This window comes from Pseudorasbora parva, chromosome 17 (genome assembly GCF_024679245.1).
Source record: "Pseudorasbora parva isolate DD20220531a chromosome 17, ASM2467924v1, whole genome shotgun sequence".
NCBI lineage: Eukaryota > Metazoa > Chordata > Actinopteri > Cypriniformes > Gobionidae > Pseudorasbora > Pseudorasbora parva.
In genome coordinates, this window is record NC_090188.1 from 6,565,534 (window position 1) to 6,589,548 (window position 24,015).

Genomic DNA, 24,015 nt, shown 5'->3' on the forward strand with positions numbered 1-24,015 from the left:
TAGGTATTGAGTATAATAATTAAAGGATGTAGAATATGGTCATGTAGATTAAGGCATTAATATGTGCTTTATGTACTAATAAAGTGCCAATATCCAGAAATATGCATGCTAATAAGCAACTAGTTAATAACAAGAACTGAACTGTGAAATAAAGTGTTACCTTTTTCCTCAGTAATATTGGATGTAGAATTAGAAGGGAGAATATTCTTCCACAGATCTTCTCAGAACAGACATGTGCTCTATTCTTCATTCTGAAAACAACACAAGCATCACATGAAAAATGTTGACAGCAAATATTTTTCAGTGTTAGTGAGCGTTTTATAGGGGTGGAATTGAATCAAGTCTTAACCTTCAGCTCAGTGACCTCAAGGGAAAGACAGGGAGGGAGGGAGGGAGAAGATGAGAGGAGGGCAGCATGAAGAAAGCATGAAGGGGAAAAACATTACACCACAAAGCATGTGAGGTGTTTTTCTTTATTTAATATAAATGTACAAAACAAACAAAAATGTCCTAAATTTCATATTTCCCCCTGTTCGTCTTATATTTTATGATTGTGCAAAGGTATTTATAGTATTAATTGGTCATTTAGTTTTCTGATGAACATTTTAATTAAGATTTTTTAAAGCAATAATTTCATTCAGCAAGGATGCATTAAATCAAAAGTAAAAGTAAAGACTTTTATTTCTATTTCAAATAAATGTCGTTCCTTAGAACCTCCTATTAATCAAATAATCATTATTCAACATTGATAATAATCTGAAATGTTTCTTGAGCAACAAATCAGCATATTAGAATGATTTATGTAATGAGTAATGATGCTGAAAACTCAGCTTTGCATGACAGGAGTAAATTACATTTTATGATGTATGACAGTATAATACAATATAGTTATTGTAAATTGTAATAATATTTCACAATATTATTACTTTTACTGTACTTTTACTGCATTTTTTTCAAATAAATGCAGTCTTTGCGAGCGAAAGAGACTTCTCTCAAAGGCGTTAAAAATCGTAACCATATGAATTTCAAAATGAAGAAAAAATGATAGGATTCATTAAAATGTTATTGTAAACTTTATTTTGACACCCTCATGTAAGCTAACTGTCCTTTCTTTACTGAGCAATAACTAATTTAGCTCTGATTTTCTTCTTATTTTCTTGCTATTGTGTATAAAGACAAAACAAGTGCCTGAGCTTGACCAGGGCACATTTCTGAAGATGTGATCTACACTTCCTTAAATTACAACACAAGCCCATATTCATTATAGTAAGAGAGTTCAAAACAAAATAAACCAGTATGTTTTCATTACTAAGTTAGTGTTAAATGATTCTTTCACCGTTTGCTCTTTAAGTTTTGCTTTCCTCCATTTAAGCATTTATTTGTCTTTGTCTGTCTTCCGTCTACCAGGCTTCACTGTTTTCTCTTTTTGTCTCTCTCTTTGGGCTCAGAAAGAGAGTCAATTATAGGGCTATAAAGGTCTCTTTAGCCCAGAGACGGCCGCCCGTGTCGGGGGAAGCTGAAAGCTAACGTGATTACCGGGTAAGTTTATAAGCTGTAAGTGCTGAGATGAAGTGAATGCTCTCTCAGAGGAGACAAACAGAAAGATAAACTCTCTTATTCTCTTTCAGAGTGGAACAACTAGCAGCACACAGGAGACACACAGGAAAACTGTATACACGCCTCTGGAGGTTAGCATTGACGGATCCGTGTCCTGACTGCATCCTTTTTCGGGGTAATATAAAGCCTGGAGAGTTCATCAAGTTGGTGAAGTACATTTGAAATCCTTTGAAAAAGTAATTAGCTAGGCTATTAGTAGGAAACTACTCAAAAAATGTAACCAGATAAGTTACACTATAGAAAAGCTGTATTTATATTGACCAGGGGTGCCAAAAATCACAATATAGTTCTGGCTTATGCGTGAGAGTTCTGAAGCCATACAAAACATTTGTATAAAGAGCAGGACTAAATTCAGGTTAGTCAGTAATATTCATTATTCTGAAGCTTGAATTTAATCTGTTGTTGTGTGCCATTTTTTACTTATGACATAGTGTAAAGTCATAGTCATTTAGTACATGCAGAACCTTTATGTTAATTAGTCCCCGCCTCCACACAATCGCACCAATCAGTTGTAGTAAATGATGGCAAGTGATATGATTAGCCTTTGACTTGACTACTTTATCAGCAGCTAATAATGTGTTGCTAATGTTACACAAATCATGTTCACATTCGCCATGTCAGAGTCAGAGAGCTTCCTTCTTAAAATCAGCATCTTTAGAAACACTTTGACCATCACAGAAAGTCATTGGAGAAAAGCCCTGCACTGCACGTGGACAGGATTGGTTACGTTTTACTTGGTAGGAAATGGGGGCGGTTTCAAGCCGCATCTTTGGTTCACTGCAGTTTTAAGGAGAAAATACTACAGGGGTGTTGTCTGACGAATTCGGACATGATTTATCTTAAAGGGAAAGTTTTTATCTACTGTTAAACAAAATAAGATCTTTTAAAGAATGATGGTAACCAGAAAGTTGACAACTGACTTCCATATAGAAAAAAATACTATGGAAGTCAATGGGGCCCAGCAACCTTTAAAATATTTTCTTTTGTGTTCATCAGAAGAAATATGAAGTAAATGATGACAAACTGGGTGAACTAACCCTTTAAAGCATATTAAAAACTTTCTCCACAGGGGGTCTTTAAGGTACAGTATGTAATGTTGTAAAAAAAATACACTAGTTTAATTCAGTATGTACATGCTGTTTCTCTGTAATTAATTGTGAAATGTACTCATTTCTGAGTGAAAATTGTTTCCACACCAAATTTTATTTCTGTGTATGTACAAATTGAAACGAGCAGCCCTTTCCTTCAATGACCCCTTTAGATTTTTCACTAAATGTGTTTTATTTCACCCAGTGGTGAAATCACACATATCTGAGGAGAACCACTAACTAAAAATATCTCCTCTCCACAAATGGAACATCCATTCACACACACTTCTAAACACCACATACTGTACACGTGCGAGCGAACACACACTCACACAGCTCCGCCCCGGGTACAGCTTGCCCTCAGCTCTCCTGATCTTCAGCCAATGTCCTGCCAGTAATCTGGGTGGTCCCATTCCTGTGGTTCTGGCAACCCATTCGTCCACCAAGCCAAAATATTACAAACACACCCATTTACTTGTCATGACAGAGTGAGGTTAAATGACTAGATCATGAATGCTAGTGACCCTCCTATCCAATGGCCCCATGTGCCGTACACTTACACATTATGAACTATTGTACGGCTTCAGAAGACTTAGCGCTCAAGTACTTTTGCATTTTTTGGAGACTAAACAATGACAAAGCATGTCCACTTGCAAAAGTTTAGCTTTGGGTTTAGTCCTGGGAAAAGTTCTGGTAAAATCCTAAGAAATAAACCGAATAAGACAGCAGAATGATGTGTGTTGAACCCAAACTAGAACTTGGACTGTTTCACTAGCACAATACATTCAGTAGCATACATTTTTGATTGAGCTGTGCCCTCTAATGCACATGCAAATACTTGAATTTTTGTTCATCCACAATTTTGGTGTGAAAGGATCTTTAAATGTGCCAAAAAATATAATAAAACAGCCTGGCCCAGGTGAGAAAAAGTAATGTGAAAGTAACGTAATGCATTATTTTCTTAAAAAGTAACTTAGTAACTCAATTAAGCCCCTTTCACACTGCACGTCAGACCCACAATATTCCCGGAACATTGCCGGGTCACCTTCTGTGTGAAAGCAACCACGTCCCGGTATTGATAACCGAATTGAACCCAGGTCGGGGACCTAGTAACATTGTAAGGGTTCGACCCGGGACGAGCGCTGTGTGAACAAAAGCCAAAACTAATGCCGCAACATGTACGTAGTTATCGTGCGACTACTAGAACTTGTTTTTTCAATAATACAACCCTGCAGTGCCAGAAGTACGGTGGCCGAGACAGCTCAACACGCAGCAAATGAAGAAAGCACCAGCAAATAAAGAAAACATCTTCATCAGTTTGACAACACGCACGCTGCAAATGTTCACAACACATGCAAATACAAAAACGCGCAGCAAATCCTCACAACACATGCAAATACAAAAACGTGCTGCAAATAACACAGACCACAACGGAAATGTTTTAAGGGGACTCCTTTGAGTGACGAACGGGACCTGCATATTTTTTACTCGCCTGTCACCTGTTGTTGTCACTGACCAGCTGAAAGGTGAGTTTGTTTGTTTTGTTTATTTAAACATCCTGAATGTATGATTGCCGTGTAACAATATATTTAGACCAACAATATCCAAACGACAAAGCAATTATACTATCATGATGTAAAAGTAAACAAAAAAAACCTCACCTCAGTTTTTGAATTTGCATGTGTTGTAATTTTTGGCAGCGCGTTTTTAAATTTGCATGTGTTGTGAGGATATGCAGCGCGTTTTTGTATTTGCATGTGTTGTGAGGATTTGCAGTGCGTTTTTGTATTTGTATGTGTTGTGAACTTTTGCAGCGCGCGTGTTGTCAAACTGATGAAGATGTTTTCTTTATTTGCTGGTGCTTTCTTCATTTGCAGCGTGTTGAGCTGTCTCGGCCACTGTACAGAAGAGCTAGTCTGTGTTTTAAGCACAGAGAGTGTTCGTATACAAAAGAAACTAAAATTAAACAAGCAGAAATGTGTGCAAACTGGACACAAGTTGAGACCACGGAGCTCCTTACTATCCGCGCTGAAGCGGAGATCGCTCGGCGTTATACGTCACATCAGGATGTCACGTGTCAACTCGTTCCGGGACCGTTCCGGGTTGTGTGTGAAAGCGCACATATTACGACATTTCACTGGCAGTGTGAATGGACCAACTCTAGCGGCCCGGGAACAAATGCAGGGTCGCATTATCCGTGTATTTGCCGGAATCGCAGTGTGAAAGGGGCTTTAGTTACTTTTATGGGAGTAGTTACTTTTTAAAGTAACTTTCCCCAACACTGGTGTCTAATCTTGTATTTTGCAAGGCAATGCTTTATTTTGATGGTCCACTTAAGACATTCTACTAACTATAAGTAACATTGTAACTACATTACTACAATATATATTGTAGTTGACTCTTTGCTAAATATCTAATAACACTTTATTTTGATGCTCCCTAAAGGCTTGTTCACACCAAGGACGATAAAGATAACAACAGATCTAAAAATCATTTTCAATATTAAAGAACAGCAGAGTTCACACCACAACTATAACGACACAGAGAAACAATATCATTGGAATTACTTTCAGAACAATTTTGTGAACAATAAAAACATTGCCAACACACACTTATGTAGAGGCATGTATTGTGTTATGTCAAAATCACTCTCAAAACGCTGAAATCAATCCCATCAAGTCCTCGTTTATTGAATCGGAGCTACAAAAACAGATATCTGAGGACTTGTGCAGCAATTAGAGGAGCAATTAGAGCAGCATGTGGCAGTTTCTGAGATGCATGTTGCTGAGAAAGATAAAGATAAGATTGGCATAAAGAAAACCACTTAAAGAAAGAAAATAATCAACAAAACATATGTGTGTACATCACAGAGGGTCCAAAATATGGCTCTTATTGAATCACTACGTAAACTTGTGTGACCCACCGCTGTGAAATCTCATGCAGACAAGGAAGAAACAAAGTAAGCATCCCACCCCCCAAATAAGCATGGCAGATGGAAAGATGGAGGAAACCCCAAAAATGACCATAGCAAGTGGAATCACTGAATGGGCCTTAACAGATATTCTACATACTATAAGGAACTTTGTAACTTATTCTTTTAACCCAAACCCTAATGCCTAACACAAAACTAACATTCTACTAATACTCTTAAAAGAGAATTAGTTGGCATGTAGGTGCAAAGTTACTTAGTTATTAGAATGTTTAAAGAGGACCATTTCAGTTTAACCTTAAAGCTACACTGTGTAACTTGTTTAGTTTATTCTTAGCTAAAATCACTTAGTTCTTTCAAAAATATATGTGCTCATTAATGTATATTTACTTCTTTCAAGTAATAAAGTATTCTCGTAATTTTATAATATACCATTGAAAATACATACGGGTGAGGGGTTCGGATGGCGCTCGCCATGTTGCTCCTCCATCTTGAAAGTACATTTGCCAAAGAGGGACATACCCGTAAATTCAAGCTTCGCTTTTCGCGTTTTTACACTCGATGGCACCGTGTCGCATGTGAAGAGGAGGATTGCTTGAGGCTGCTATATGATGATGGAGGACCATCACTCTTAAGCCCTTTTCACACTGCACGTCGGACCCGCAATATTCCCGGAACATTGCCGGGTCGCCTTCTGTGTAAAAGCAACCACGTCCCGGATTACCGAATTCGACCCGGGTCGGGGACCTAGTAACATTGCGGAATATTTATCAGAGTCGCCAAGGTAGCGGAAAAGAGAATTAAGACGGCAACGCGACAGGCAAATCAACAAGACAAAAGTAAATATTGGAGTGGCCTTTCCAAGATGGAAAGAGCTCACGAGGAGCAACGATTTTAAAAAGAACGCCGACGTTTCCTGCTTTCTTCTCGACAGGTAATATTAATTCAGCCTATTTGTGTATATTGGAAGTTTTATTGTTGCTTGGCTAATTATATCATGGTGTGCTGTGCATAACACTAGAACGACGTCTAGGATAGTTTTCCTCGCGTCAAAGATGAAAAAGTATTGTTTACCTTATAACATAAATCCGTGTTCTATGACGGATAACATGAGATTAATATTTTAATTGCATTATAATTTGTTTGCCTTACGCTAGTGATGTCGTACAATATACAGAATAACGATAGCACTGATAAAAGTTACTTTACTAAGAGCTTGCATTCGTCTGGAAACCTGATAGCTGATGTTAGCAATGAACTGGTTAAAAATAACAAAAACGTAAAACTATTATTCATTTTACATAGATTAATTTGATCATAGATCATTTGGTAAATTAAATAACTGCAAATTATAATAGTTTTCAAAAATTACCTCATCACTTGAGTTGAAGCAACACTCACCGAAGAGGTCGAACTGGAAGCCATGACTAAATCGGCCACAGTAGGAGTTGAAACGAAATCGAAATTGAGAGGAGCAGAAACTATTATTCACTGGATGGTCATATACCTTTACACCGCTAGATGGGGGAAAATATCACACAGTGTAGCTTTAAAAGAAAAATGGAAAAAAAATATAATTACAAAACATAATTAAAATAGTATTTTCAGGGGCGTGGGACTGGGGGGATAAAGGGTACTGAGTAACCAGGGCCCAAGGCAGGGAAGTCCGTTTTCTATACATACACATACATGGTACGGGGGCCCAGCAAGATGGTTTGTACCCAGGGCCCAAAATTTGGTGCTACGCCCCTGAGTATTTTTATAATGTTATTTTTATGTAATGTCATAACAATACAGCATTCCACTAATTAGAATCACCAACGAGAATAATGGAAAATGGAAAAAATAGCTTTAATAATTAGGTGTAATTGCGTTTACATCTAGGAGCTCAGAAATGTCTCAGAAACAAATGGCACACCCTCGGACCACCCACAGCCCAGTCGCTGATTGATGGACACAAAAGTGGCACGCACTGACTGAAATTCATCAGATCTAATCAGATTGGCTAGATGTTCATTAGTTCACCTCTATTCAAAGTCGTGCTTACAAGCTACCGGGTTGATACAGTGAGCACTTCCGAGGAAAAACAAGATTGTTTCAATGCTATTCTACAAATGTTGTGTCAAGTACTTCAGATAAACTCTAGACAAAACCTAAAAAAAACTATACAAATTGTTATTAGTTGCTTGTCATGTCGTTCATTGGGACTTTTTCTGAGAGGGTTAGACTGCAAACTGGACCAGAATTTAAGCTGATAGTCAAACATCTTGTTATGTAAAACTATCGCTGCATTTGAAAGCGAATATTTTATTGTATGCAAAAACGCCAAAAGAGTAGTATATGTCAGAATATATACGCTGAATTTGGGACTGCATACTAGTATACTACAGACATAGTAAGAGTAGTATGCTAGTATGCGATTCCAAATTCAACATCAGTAATTAAAAAACAGTAGGCAAAAAGTCTCCGGATGACTTACTTCTTCTTGAAAGATCCTGAAGTGTGCATTCATTCGATGGGCACTTTACTGTCTCATGAAGCTATTGGAGAGGATTTATGAATGGCAGCGAAGCAACAAAACCGATGCTGGTCTGGAAGCTGGAAGTCGATGCTGGAAGTCACTGACCATAACATCCAAATTTCTTCATACAAGCCATTTTTATACTAAAAAGAACATACTGTTTTTTTAACGGTTACAAATACCTAATAACGGTCACCTACTCAAGCAGTACATGTGATTTCGGTCACAGCGTATGTTTTAGTTTGTATGGGAATTTGAGTTGCTGATTTCTGCACGTTGCAAATGCAAAACAAACAATAATTCTGTTACCTCCGAAAGTAAAGTAAATGCATCTTCCATATAAGATATCAAATACTGATGGCTGAGTATGACTCTAGTGCTGTCTCATTCTCTTTCTATCACTCTATTTTATGAGAACAAATCCAGAAATAGCTGTTGGTCTTAACAAAGCTGCGCAAGACTAGCCAGTAGTTAATATATCAGATGGAAACAGCAACTGTCTCACCATTTCATACATTTATCAGCTGATTTTCATAACTTTATAACAGCGTGATTTATTTTTCTTTAACACCATCCATGCTGTACCCATTATTCCTCTCTTAGGATGTGTGTCATGCAGGGGAATTGATTTATGAGTCCGCTACTCTGTTCTGGACTGAGTTACGCGCAGCAGCTCACCCCACGAACCACAAAATGCTGTTGCTTTATAGCAACAGGTGTTGATGGATCACATAAAAGAGAGATAGAAACAGACTAAAAGGTGTGTGTGTGTGTGTGTGTGTGTGTGTGTGTGTGTGTGTGTGTGTGTGTGTGTGTGTGTGTGTGTGTGTGTGTGTGTGTGTGTGTGTGTGTGTGTGTGTGTGTGTGAGTGAGAGAGAGAGAGAGAGAGAGAGAGAGAGAGAGAGAGAGAGAGAGAGAGAGAGAGAGAGAGAGAGAGAGAGAGAGAGAGAGAGAGAGAGAGAGAGAGAGAGAGAGAGGAGAGAGAGAGAAAGACGAGCTCCCATCTGCTCTGGATTAGCCACCGTTCTTCGCGGGTCAAGGTTTTGCTCTTTGTAAATGTATGTTTGTACAGGTTCATGTCACAATGACTTGCAGAGTAGAAACAGCAGTTTCTCAAATGTGAGCAATTGCTCTCCACCCTTTAACCAAAGAGTGATGTTCGCTCCATCTTCCAGGTCTCGCTTATGTAAGGCTCGTACCCCCACGCCAGCTTTGGCTTCCGCTCTTAATGAGATCCAATTGGAGAAGGGCTGCTCTCGTGGCTTTTGATGGCTGTCACATGTGGAAGCGATTGCCGGATCTCGTGCTGCCGACAGTAAGCGTGAGGACCAGAAAGCCCCGGGTGTGTCTCAGCAGCTTCAGTGTAAGCTGTCCAAAAGAGAGAGCAGTTTGTAATGGAGGCCTCACAGGGGCAGATTCACTGAAGGTATTTCAGCCCAAATAGCATTGTTATATATTTACTAAATGCAAGTATTCCAATCTTGTTCTCAAGGCCATTTTGTACTCTGCCTTGTTTCTACCTCAGCCTAATGCCTGGTACACATTTTGGGCGTTCCCAGATGAAAGATGACCAACCGTGATTTCTGTGGTTGTGGCTCATAAATGGCCGTCCCACGTCATACAGTGAGGGAGGTTCAACAGCGGCCGTTCGATCTCAAGAACAAAAATAGCTTGCGATAAGTTTATGACAGTGTCAGAAATTTTACATGATCATCTGTGTTTGCTTCTGCGAACTACATCTCGTCTGTTTGAGCCTTCACTCCCCGCGTGCATCAATGAGCCTTGGCCGCCCTGACCCTGTCAGCTGTTCACCACTGTTCCTGCCTCGGACCAATTTTGATAGATACTGACCACTGCAGACTGGGAACACCCCACAAGAGCTGCATTTTTGGAGATTTTGTGACCGACATCTAATCGTCTATCCATCACAATTTGGCCCTTGTCAATTGCCTCAAACCCTCACACTTGCCCATTTTTCCTGCTTCTAACACATTAACTTTGAGGACAAAATGTTCACTTGCTGCCTAATGTATCTCACCCACTAGTCCCACCCAGATGCCATGATGAAGAGAAGATCAGTGTTATTCACTTACCATAATGTTATGCCTGATCAGTATATGCTATAATTAAGCAATATCACGAGCAAGAGAATTGTTTTCACTAATAAGCATGATTTTATACAAACATTCAATTCAAAAAAAAAAATAGACATTATTCTCAACATTATCTATTATTGCACAAATTTAGATGCAAATTTTGTGGCACCACAGCTGTGCAAAGATGAATTTTGTTGTTAGTGATTGATGGTAACAGCTCTATGTATTGTCTTATCATCCTAATTATATTTATTGATTACATATAAGAAATTTCTCAGGCAGTAAATGTTGATCTTTTAGGTGAATTTAAGGAGTGCTGGTCTGGTCTTGACTCGGTCTCGCCCTGCCTTGGTCTTGGTCTCGGTCTCAGTCTCAACCATTCAAAGTTCTGGTCTTGTCTTGGTCTCAACTTGGTCTCGGTTTAGGTGGCGTATTAAATACCCACAGTACTGATGCTATGCACTGGCACTTTAAAGGGTTGTTTCAGGTGCCACAATCATGTGTCATGAAAATTGCATTCAGCTGCACAGATTTTCATTACTGTAATGCAGATTTAAATATGTATGGTGTATTTTATGTAATTCATAATAAAACTGTATTTTTGTTTTGTTTTGTTTTTTTAAATGTCTAGACACAATGCAACAATGTAGTATTGATAATTTGGGTGTAAATGGGCTTAAAATATTTTACAAATACATTATTATATAAACAAAACAAAAAATGGGTTCAGTCAGATTTTTAGTAAGGATACATTTATTTCAAAATCAAAAATACAGTAATAACAGTAATATTGTGAATTATTATTATTGCAGTTTAAAGAAACTGTTTTCTGTTTTGATATATTTTAAATTTTAAATTTATTCCTGTGATGTCAAAGCTGAATTTTAATTAAGAACATTATACTGCCACTTTTGATCATTTAATTGCATCCTTGTAAAAAAAAAAAAAAAAAAAGCATTAATTTCTTTCAAAAGGTCTTACTTAACCGAAACATATGTACAAAACTGTTTGCTGGAAGCTTAATTTCCCCTTATCTTGAGCCAGGCCTACACTTTATGCCGTCTCTCTCTCTCTCTCTTTCTCTCTCTCTCTCTCTCTCTCTCTCTCTCTCTCTCTCTCTCTCTCTCTCTCTCTCTCTCTCTCTCTCTCTCTCACACACACACACACACACACACACACACACACACACACACACACACACACACACACACACACACACACACACACATGTCATGTTTTCATGTTTTATGGGGACATTCCATAGGCGTAATGGATTTCATACTGTACAAACTGTACATCCTATCCCCTTACACTGCCCCTGCCCCTAAACCTACCCATCAGAGGAAACATTCTGCATTTTTACTTTCTCAAAAAAACTCCTTCTGTGTGATTTATAAGATGTTTTCCTCATGGGGACCTAAAAATGTCCCCACAAGGACAAGGATTTCGGATATTGCCATCTTTGTGGGGACATTTTGTCCCCATAACGTAGGGATTACCAGGCCACACACACACACACACACACACACACACACACACACACACACACACACACACACACACACACACACACACACACACACACACACACACACACACATACACACAAACTCTTTCTTTCCTTATTTTATCTTTTCCCCAAAGAAAATGATGGGAAAGCCCCTGAGAAGCACAGACAGGCCCTCCTCATCTGTAAGCCATGTGCATGTGCATTAGAGTTGTGCGTAATAAGCCCTCAGAGGGATCTAATGGATTATGGGCCAAACACATGAAGACCTGTACAAAGAGCAGGGCCAGAAAGACCAGCATTGTGTAGTGACATTAGCCTTGTCTAATGAAGGTTCTGGTGAATAAAGGAGAGTTGGGTGAGTAAATAATGTATTGGGTGTTGTTTAGGGGGGATTTCTCTCAGTATATGAAAACATACGAGCCGTGGAGAATGTATTTAATGGGGATACATGACATAATTTCCCCTCAGGAAGGAAAAAAGGATGTCATAGACTCATGTGATTAGTTCAGAAGATAGCCTACACATAAAAAAAAAACATCATATGTTTTAGTATTTGCACCAAATGTGGGACAGGTGGAATTTTTTTCTAAAAGATATGTTGATTTCTTTTCTGGTTCTAGTATCAATGCATATTTGCGGCTAATCATGCACTTTAAATAGATACTTTAAAAAAAATCATTTTAAAGTAAATCCTATACTGTAGTTAAGGTAGAATAGTTAAGAAGACCAGAATGGACTCCAGCATACAAAAGCAACAGCTATATTGGACACTATATTGCCAAACGTTTTGTGACGCCTGTCTTTACATTCACATGAACTTTAATGTCATCCCATTATTAATCCATAGGGTTTAATATGGAGTCGGCCCACCCTTTGCAGCTAAAACAGCTTCAACTCTTCCAGGAAGGCTTTCCACAAGGTTTAGGAGTGTGTTTATGGGAATTTTTTATCCTTCTTCTAGAAGCACATTTGTGAGATCAGGCACTGATGTTGGACGAGAAGGCCTGGCTCTCAGTCTCCGCTCTAATTCATCCCAAAGGTATTTTATCGGGTTGAGGTCAGGACTCTGTGCAGGTCAGTCAAGTTCCTCCACACCAAACTCACTCATCCATGTCTTTATGGACCGACGCTTTGTGCACCAAACCCAGACTCGACAGAGAAGTGTGATTGGTCACTCCAGAGAACACGTCTCCACTTCTCTAGTGTCCAGTTGCAGCGTGCTTTACACTATTGCATCCGACGTTTTGCATTGCACTTGGTGCTGTAAGGCTTGGCCATGGAAACCCATTCCATGAAGCTCCTTACACACTGTTCTTGAGCTAATCTGAAGTCCACACAAAGTTTGGAGGTTTATTGTCTTGAAATTTGAAAGAAGCGCTGACCCCGCTCTGTGATTTTACATGGCCTACCTCTTCGTGGCTGAGTTGCTGTCGTTCCCATTTGCTTCTTTTTGTTATAATACCACTAGCAGTCGACCGTGGAATATTTAGTATTGAGAATTTAGTTTCATGAATGGACTGCACAGGTGGCAACCTATAACGGTCCCACGCTTGACTTCACTGAGCTCCTGAGAGTGACCCATTCTCTCACAAATGTTTGTAGAAGCGTCTGCACGCCTAGGGGCTTGATTTTATACACCTTTGGCCATGGAAGTTAGCCTGACAAGCCAGACCCACATCAAGATGTTTGGTCTGGAAACTCACCATTGACAGCTCAATCCGAGGGGCGGGATAAACGGTTGTCTTTCAAACTCCCTCTGCGCGCGATAGGATAGCGCTACAACCAACCAGAGCAACGAAGGTGAACGAGTTGAAAGATTAAACATTCGCCGTATCCGGTCGGCAAAACTCCGAACACATCTTCCCTTCTTAAGAATGACTTCAGTGCCGTTCTTTGTTCTTTTCTCAGAGAAAAGCTTAACTCCAAGTCTTCCAGAGTCGCGGTCAAAGCTGATTCGAAAGACCGCCGTTCGCCAGTTTCTGTGTTTACTAGAAGCACGCAAACGCAACTCGGCCGTCATGATGTTAAGCCCCGCCCACCGACTCTATACACGATGTGATTGGCCCGACCAGAGTTTGGCGTTTACAGCTCAGAAGTGAATTGAGAGTTGCTAGACGACACTCACGGCAGATTAGATTTGCTGCCGCTAGGGTGCGTTTAGATTTCTAGGCTACATGGAAATGATTGGAACACCTGAATTCAATGATTTGGAGGGGCGTCCCAATACTTTTGGCACTATAGTATACTGCAGGTAAATGTGGCCTGAATCCGATTTATTTTGTTCAGATGTGACTCAGAGCTGTTTTTTCATGACAGTGTGAACAGCACAAATCACATGGAATCTGATATTTTATATCCTGATTTGGGCCACTTCTATATGTTGCCTGGAATTCATGCAATGTTTAAGTCATTCTAGAGCAGGGTTATCAAACATACGGCACGCAGGCCGAAAACGGCCCAAAAAGGTGTCCAATCGGGCCCAGGGCATGATTTAACACAGGTGTGTCTTATGTAGCATCATTTCACAAAGCCAAAGTCAGACCATGCTGACATCTTTGTTTGGATTGTGATCACTACACATTTAAATTTTTTTTTTTTTTTTTTGTTTAAGGCCAGTTTGGCCCGTTATAGTACAAATAATAATAAAAAAATCGATAACTAGTAACAGAATTGGATTTGGCCATGAAAAATATTAAATAAAACACTTTTAAAATTCTAATAAAGTCTCTTTGCTGTAAACACAAATGCAGTTTTCATGCGGCCCTCTAGAGCAACAATCGTCACAATTCTGTACTCAGGGGAGCCACTTCAAAGATTTACAAACCTAAAAGTATCAAGAAAGTTGTGAACGGTAGTCAGGGAAGGGCAGTGATGTATCAGAAGTATTACAGTGACCGCGCTGTATACAAGTAAATCACAACAGCTTGTATCATAAAAGTTTAAAAACTATGCACTCTTTTTTACATCCTCGTCTTTGTTTTTTTTGTTTTTTTTATATCGCTTGAGCATAAATTCGTTGGCTTCGAAGAATGACAAAAATGACTTCAGAAAGTCATATGCAGGAAATAATGCATAATTTCCATAACATTGAGACGGGATGTGTGCGCTCGGTTAAATAGAACAGAGGCAGATTTTTATTGATATGCCTAATGAAAGACTGCGGACGGATAGATGGATATATTTCATGCTTTGACGGACTGCCATTCCCGGAGACGAGGCTGAGGATCAGTGTCATCTGGTGAATAATAGATGTTGTTTATGAGAGTATATATTCAATCTGACCCCAGAGGTTACCGACAGAACTGCAGTACAACTCCCGCAGGAGGAGAGAGAGAGAGAGAAGGGGAGAGATAGAGAGGGAAAAGTGACAGATGATGTTCGTTCAGGGACGTGATGGGTCATTGGGTGAGGAGGGACTCCACATGAGCCATTAGTGACACATCTCAAATAGTCTAATAGACACACACACACACACACACACACACACACACACACACACACACACACACACACACACACACACACACACACACACACACACACACACACACACACACACACACATATGGAGTGATTTTTGTGCCATAATTAAACAGACAAATCCAGCATTTTGCAAACAAACATGATCTGCTTTGCAAAGGAAAACTCAACTCGCAAACAAACAGAAAGCGATGTGGAAATACAAAGAACAGTTTGAGCGAAAACGCAGAGGAGTAACAAATATATGTATTGTGTTTTGCAAATAAATGAGTGAGCATGCATATCTCACAAATAAATACAAACCATCCTACACATTGCATGTAACCTTTGAACAAATACCAAATCTACTCCACATAAATGCATACATGTTTGTTACTATCTCTCAGCTTAATTTTCTCACAAATGCAGTTCGCGCTGATTTTCTCACAAATGCAGTTCAGGCTGATTTTCTCACAAATGCAGTTCAGGCAGATTTTCTCACAAATGCAGTTCAGGCAGATTTTCTCATAAATGTAGTTGAGCAACTTCCTCTACCAGAACAGCAGATGGCGCTTTGGGTCAATTTACGATTTTTTTTACGAACACGTTTTCAGACGAAAATGAGCGAGGAACTGGATGCAGTATTTCTGTCTTACTGTATCTATTATTAATCATTTCGAGATTTTCCTTTTGTCAACCCTATTTCATAAAAACAAAACAAAAAAACATACAAATATATAGATATTATTGTGACCAACAAGTGCAAAATCAGTAGTGACATTATGGCTGAAAACATTTTTGCTAGGGCTAGTTTTTTTTTTTCTCATTAAAATGCATGCATCCATCCTTCATATCATTTATCCACTGTAGTGTAACGGGATATAAAAAGTATTTACTTTTATGTAATTTTTACATTTGATGATACAATTCAAATGAGAACATTCAAAATAGTGCAAGGGTGTATCATGTCACAATATATTGTAATACAAAAATGCAACAATATGTATTGTGGATTAAAGTTTAGACAGATTTAGTTTTGTTTATGTTACTGTCACATTAAATATGGTAAATCCTGATAAAATAAAATATATTTTAAGCAGAGTAGGCTATATTATATAAGCAGAATGATTAATATTTGTTTTTCTGCTGTCACCATTTCCCTGTGTATGGGGGAGAAGGACCAAGCCCAGCCAACTATAGTTGTAGTAAAACAGACTGCCTCAGGTCTAACTGCGCTTGTCAGTGTCAAAATGATTGAGATGGCCAATCAAATCAAAGTAGGCGGGGTTTGCGTTCTCTTTTGGCTTGTGCATACAGCCTTCACACACAGACGAGCCAATATATCGCTTAATGCTGTTGCGGAGAGAGACACTCTATTCCCTGTGTCCAGGCTCTTAATATACAATCATTGAATATCTTTGATTTTAATGAAGAAGAAAAAAAAAAAAAAAAATACATAAGAGCGGATTAGAACCAGAAACCTTTGACACGGTTAACATAAATTCTCCCACCAGACCAGCAAGGTATACAGATGTATATAAGCCGCTCGGTGTATTTATTCACTAAGGCGAAGAATCTCGGGACTAATAATATATTTAACACAAATTAATGCAAGTCTCAAAAGGCTTCCCCTCCCCCCAAAAAAGAGTGAATTATTACATGCCTGAAATCTGCTGTTTTGGAAGAGAATTTTGTGAGAAAATCAGCGCGAACTGCATTTGTGAGAAAATCAGCCTGAACTGCATTTGTGAGAAAATCAGCGCGAACTGCATTTGTGAGAAAATCAGCGCGAACTGCATTTGTGAGAAAATCAGCATGATCTGCATTTGTGAGAAAATCTGCTCGAACTGCATTTGCACATCGCTCTCTGTTTGTTTGCAAGTCGTGTTTTCCTTTGCAAAGCAGATCGTGTTTGTTTGCAAAATTATGGATTTATTTGTTTAATTATGGCACAAAATTCATTCCATACACACACACACACACACACACACACACACAGCTATTAGTGATGTCAAATGTCTCTGTAAACATGCACAAACATAAAGCACTCAGTCATATGGTGCAACAACATCACATGTGCTGGTATGACCTGTATGTGGCTCGAAGATAAAGAGGAGACATTTTCTTGTACAAATCTATTTTTAAAAAAATTATAAGAAAAGCATTATTGTATTCATGTTTCATTCATACACATTGAAAACCTTTGTAATGTAGTGTAACCTTCAGGTACAAGGTAATGAAATATTTTATACTAATAATCTCATTATTATGTTTTAATTTATGTCGTCAAATAATTGAACATCATGCAGCCTAATTCGGCATGTTTTATGAACCTAAGCTAACTTTGTTTTAGAAAAAAATCATAGTGACCTTGACACAATACTGTGAGGCTGTAGGAGGGTCCTCTGTGATGTAATTTCCCGTTCTATGGTTTTATTATGACATGACAACAATTTGACTTCCTACATGTTGGTTACATCACAGTGAGTTGGTGTTATTCAACACTATTTTTATCTTTTATTAAACCTAAGGTTTCACTACAATGGCATGTATGTATTTTTATGCATTGCTATATGTATTTATTATTCACTTATTGATTTATATTTTATTTTTAATATTTTTATTTTATAAATCTGCAACAGCTGAGCGCATGGAATGTCCAACATTTAACACTTTTGATTATTATTTCGGTATTTAAAGTGCACTTTTTATAGTATTCTGATGTGAAAAATGGCATAAAATACATAATATTCTATTACTAATATGTAGCCAGACAGTGAATGTTGCCATTATTAATGTTTTCCTCATAGCCGAGATTGTGTATGTTTATTTCCATTTCATAAATAATTACATTATTTAATTTCATATTAATAAGTTCGGGCCAAAAAATGAGCATAATGTGATTTGCCCATATATGTTCTGCACCAACCATCTATCAAATGTACAATATTGGCTAATTAATTAACTGACTGTACATGCATGAACTCACATGCTCATGTAAGTAAACTCAGATGAATGGAGTCGGTTACTGATGGTTTACATGCTGTCAAATCTGATTCACATACAGGAGCATCAGTTTGATTTGTGTCTGCCAGCAGGTGGAACCCCGTGTCTCCATATCACCCTCCCCTGTGACATCGCACGTCCTTCTCTCTCTCTTTTTGAGGTGTTCGGCCTATTTATCCTTCATCAAGCTTTAAATCAACACCATCTACCAGCAGTTGGGTAATTGTGTATAAATATTAGCTTTTTTATAAAGTGTTTTATTGCTTTATTAAAACTGGAGAATGCAAATTGTAAAACACAGAAACTCCTGCATGCACATAAAGGTGCAGACTAAAGTTTGCAGAGACGCATATATCTTCTAAAAGTTGATGTATCTGTTAGAGTGTGGGCTTACTTGGCTTTATTTTGCCGTCAAAATGATCTCAGACTCTGACAAAATCTGCCTTCACAAATGCATATGATATACCTAAAAGAAGAAAGCCTTTAAATATTCTAAAAGACGGTTTACTTATAATGTATGCTCTCATTTATGGATCTATCTCAATTGTTTCTCCTATTGAATACATTTTTAGTAGCATTTTGTGAAATTCCTCATGAATTGCAAGGCCACAAAACCGGTCTGATTGATTAAAGGGATAGTTTATCCAAAAAGGAAAATGACCCCATGATTTACTCAAGTCATCTAAGGTGTATATGATATTCTTCTTTCAGATGAATACAGTCAGGGTTATATAAAAAAAATATCCTGGCTTATTCAAGCTTTATAATGGCAGCCCAAAAAAGTGCATCCATCCATTATAAACGTGCTCCACACAGCTCTAGGGGGTTAATAAAGCCCTTCTGAAGCGAATCAATGGGTTTGTATAAGAAAAATATCCATATTTAACATGTTATAATTAGGGCCGGGACTCGATTAAACTAATTAATCTAATTAATTAGAGGCTTTGTAATTAATTAATCACAATTAATTGCATTTAAATTGCATATAAATATTTGACCTCAGAACAATAAGAAGTATTTTTTCACATGGACTTTTAATATACCATTAATTAATGGCTGAATACATAAGCTTAATTAACAAAATATTGTTTATTTATTTCAGTCCAGCAGTGCAATGTTTGCCATTAAGTGTAGCAAAAGCATATTTGTGATATTTGAGGCTCGATGTGCTGTGGTGATACGCAAATTTATTGTTGTATAGCTCACACACAACTATGCTCTTGTTGACACTTATATATATCCCTTCGTTTTTTAAAACAAAATTTCCCATCCACGGGGCCAAGCTAAGCGGTCTCATCAGCTTCTTCGTTCATGTTCACACTGGTTTGTTGTGTTCGTGACTCGTGAGCGCTAGTTGGTGTTCCAGTATAATCGGTCCGTCGAAACTCATTCATTGAAAAACGTTCCGCGGTGCAAAAATAAGTGTAGTTAAAATTGTTATTTATTTTTTGCGTAATTATTCTTAATTAACGCGTTAAAGTCCCGGCCCTAGTTATAATGTCAAATATATAGCTTCTGGGGGACGTCCTTCCGTAATTAAGCTTAACTGGCATAGCACAGCATAAGTGTTTTAAACTGCAAGAGGCACTTTCATCATAAGTTGAATATGGAATGCAGTCCGCCTTGAAGGTGAGTAAATTATGGGATAGTTTTCATTTTTGGGTGAACTATCCCTTTAAGGGAGGTTTAAACAATGAAGATTTACGGGGATACAGTTTACTATAGCAGAACATAGAAAGCAGTTGGTATTATTAAATTAATCTATGCAAAAATTTATTCAGCTGAGAAATGTAAAATATTTTACATTAAATGAGGAGCAAATGGAGACTTTTTGCTGTGGTCTCCTGCTTATTAGAATATTATTTTTTTGTTAAATTTCTCCATCTCCAACTCCATTAAGTCTCTCAAACTCCGAAATGGCAATTTCTGAACAATAACGTTTTCCTTTGAGGATAGCTGGGTAAATGTGTGTGAGCATTTTTGTTAGATAAAGTAACATGACCCAGGATTGATAGGGGATTTGTGAGCGTAAGCAAGTTCATAACACTCTCAGTGCTGTACATGACAGTCATTTCCCTGCCTTCGGCACTCTAGGGGGTCACTGTCCACAATACACACACACACACACACACACACACACACACACACACACACACACACACACACACCATCATCATCATCATCATCTTCATCACACAAACGAGTTCAGTCTCACAGAGGGCTGCTCTAGACAATATGGGCTGTCTGTCTGTTTTGCGGCTTATGTCCAGGAAGCAGAAGTGTGAGAAATTAACGAATCGCTGCTAAATGTATGCGTGTGGTTTCAGACTCTTAAATATATCTGATAACAATGTGTGACTGATAATATTAACATGCTTAAAAATGACTCAGAATAAGGAACTGTCTGGCTTCTTATGGGAAATCTTAGAGAATAAATAGAGACAGAATGAAGAGTGAAAGAGAAAATGCGAGAAGCAGACTTTTTGTGAGAAACGTATGAAATAATGTCTTGTGGATAATATAAACATGCAGACATGTGTGTACAAGTCAGTCTCCATTATGAGAAAGAAGTGCGTGTGTGTGTGTGTACATTAATGAGGGGTGTGTGTGTGTGTGTGTGTGTGTGTGATCACTGTTTTGTGTTGTTTAATAATTCACTTGTCCTGGTCCCTTTCTGAGCACATGTCCATTAGAGATGTCACACACCTTGTGTGCATCTCTGTCTCTCTGAGCGCTGCTGTAATAGACCAGAGGTCACAGGTTAGCATAGCAAACATATGACCTTTAACACTAATGTGCTCACACACTCTTGAAGCCATTTGGCACCGGTTAGAAATGGGCCCCAACAGGCACACACACAAATGCCTCTATTTGTCTGCAAACAGAAATGTTTTTTTATATATATTGTATTTAATGGCTTTTTTTTCTTTAAATGACAGTACAGTGGTAGTATAGTGACAGCGATGGGATTTGAACGCCCATGTCTGCATGTTGTGAGATCACGATTAGATAAAATTGCATTTTATTACATTGTTATGTAATATTTATTTAAGTAACACATTGACGTCCACAAAATTGTCTGAATGATTCAATAATGTTTAATAGCCAAAAAAAGTTACAAATTAAATGTACTGGAATACTTGATAGTGTGGAAGTAGTTTGTCTTTATAAATAGCATTTATTAATGCTTTTTTTGCCATTGACAGAATTTTCCGTTATTTATGACTCAGCGCTTCCCCGTCATTGATAGACTTTGCTCAGTTGGGGACACTAAAATTTCGATCAAAGTTTTCAACTAAATATCAAAATAAAATAAATGACTAAATTAACTATATCAGCTATGCACTGATCTGCCCACATTGTTGCTATTTGAATTGAAATGAGCTGATGACATATCGTTTTCTCCAGTGCGACTGTACAGCCGAATCGGGCGGCAGTGGCTCAGTGGTTCATGTAGGTTGTCTACAAACCAGAAGGTTGGTGGTTCAATCCCCGGTTCCACCTGGCCAAGTGTCGAAGTGTCCATGAGCAAGACACCTAACCCCAGCTGCTCCCGACGAGCTGGATGGCGCCTTACATGGCTGACACCGCCGTCGGTGTATGAATGGGTGAATGTGAGGCAAAAATGTAAAGCGCTTTGGATAAAAGCGCTATATAAATGCAGTCCATTTACCATCAAATTTTGCTGCAATATTTTCCTGTAAAGCTGCTTTGAAACAATCGTCACTGTAAAAGTGACAAGAAATAAGGGATACCAGATTGCTTATGCACATGTAAAATAACGCGATCATCAAATATAAAACAGCATATAAATCAAAACTACCTAAAGTTACTAAATGAAATGTTGAACGCATGAAGACGAAATTACTATGAAGGTTTGATGGTGTTGATGGACTCTTGATGGAGTTTCATAATTTAGTTTAGTTTGTTTAGTTTTGATAATCATTCTGAGTCGGATCCAGACATAGTCTTTGACAAAAACGTTGACAAATTCAAGTGTTGATATAAAAAAAAGAATGCACGAAGCTAGAATATATTTTTTAAAGCAGAAGATCTGTTCTTTCTTTTAAAGGGGGGGTGAAACACTCAGTTTCAGTCAGTGTCATGTCAATCTTGAGTACCTATAGAGTAGCATTGCATCCTGCATATCTCCGAAAAGTCTTTATTTTTTTTATAATTATATAAGAAAGATGCGCTGTTCCGAGTCTTTCCGAAAAAAAGCCGAGCGGGTGGGGGCGTGTCGTGTGAGCGGAGCTAAATAATGACGTGTGCAGCAGCGCGCTGCTATTGTGTTGAGTTGAGTCGAGTGCGTCGTAAAGCTGTCATCCCTAACAGCGGGAAAAAAACTTTATTCAAAATAAAAATATGGCTTTTAATCAGATACAGCCATACATCTATGATCCGGAATCAGACCCAGAGGCTGCAGTTGAACAGGAGCAGCAGCAAAAACGACTAGAGCAGGACGTCTCTATGTGGTACGATATACACTAACTATATAATATGCTTAGCGGCTTGTGTTATTTACATATTTATACTTGAATTATATCGTCGTATTTTTGTCTTTGAAGGTGTACATGTGGGAAGTGCAGTTGTGCACGTGTGTTTGTGTGTTTACGCGTGGTTTGTGTAGACAGGTTAAGTTAGTGTTTACATAGAAAGACACGGAATAGTAGCGCATTTGAATGAAGAAGCGTGCTTATTTAGTTCAACATATTTCCCCCCTCTTTGTGTATTGTTGAGTGCTTTTACAATACACAAACATAAAGTTACACATATAGTGGCCAGCTAAACAAATGTACACGCACTACACATCGCATGCTCCATTGATCAATTTCTATATATAGTAATATATATAGTAACTATACGTGATCATGTTTGGGCTACTTGATGAGCATAGGCAAAAACACAGACATTTGAAGCAGTCTAACTCACCGCCCGCGGTTCTAACGTTGGGACTGCTCCATCCTTCAGCATTAGGCGATTGGAAAATCCGGCGTCAAGCTGGGCCTTGTTTATGAAACAGTCGGCACCGAAATGCAGCGAACAGATATAAACATTCGCGCAACTCAGTTGCTGATCCGGAAAAGCAAATTACATCCACTGTTGCCTTACCGCGGGGTTTTGGGGGAATCTGTGCAGGACTGTCTTGGTCTGGCAACCAAAAACGCACTTTTTGATGTCATTGTTAATTGTGCACATTACCTGTGCAGCGCAGCCTACGAGCGCTTTGATGGGCATAGCCTGTTGCTTTCGCTCTCTCCCTCTCTCTCTCTCCCTCTCTCTCTCTCACACGCTTCCGGTAGAATTGTCCGTAAGGCCCATACAAGGAAATTCCGCCCCCATTAACGTCAAAGGGGACGCATGATCGCAAAAAACTTGCCGAAACTTATGACTAACCGGAAGTAGTATTTTTGACAAAGAAATACTCCCATCAAACGTCCACCTTAACTTTTGAAACTTTGTCCATGTTTAGTATGGGATTCCAAGTCTTTAACAGTGTAAAAAGATCAGTATGCATGAAACAGCATTTCACCCCCCCTTTAATATACTGCATATTTACATATATTCATACAACAAAATATTTCGTGGCGTCATGACATTTTTAATGAAAATGAACAAAAATGCTGGTGCGGACTTTAAAAAATTAAATAATAAAACCTTAGTGAGGAAAAAGTTAAGTCATGCAAAATAGTTCAGCTGAGAAATGCAAATGATTTTAGTATTGCTATTTGTAAATGCAAATAATGTTTAGTTTTGAAATCACTTGGGCTGAATCGTAGCTGTAGTAA

At 38.4% G+C, this 24,015-nt stretch overlaps 1 long non-coding RNA gene across 2 annotated transcripts; it reads left to right on the forward strand.

Moving 5' to 3' along the window:
- Positions 1 to 1,447: 1,447 nt before the first annotated feature.
- LOC137044578 (uncharacterized) lies at positions 1,448 to 10,289 on the forward strand. Of its 2 annotated transcripts, none has more exons than XR_010898613.1 (4): positions 1,448 to 1,539; positions 1,629 to 1,732; positions 9,331 to 9,581; positions 9,681 to 10,289. It is a non-coding gene; the product is annotated as an uncharacterized lncRNA (long non-coding RNA). The 2 variants fall into 2 exon arrangements; XR_010898614.1 differs by having other exon boundaries at positions 1,629 to 1,688.
- The last annotated feature ends 13,726 nt before the right edge of the window (positions 10,290 to 24,015 follow it).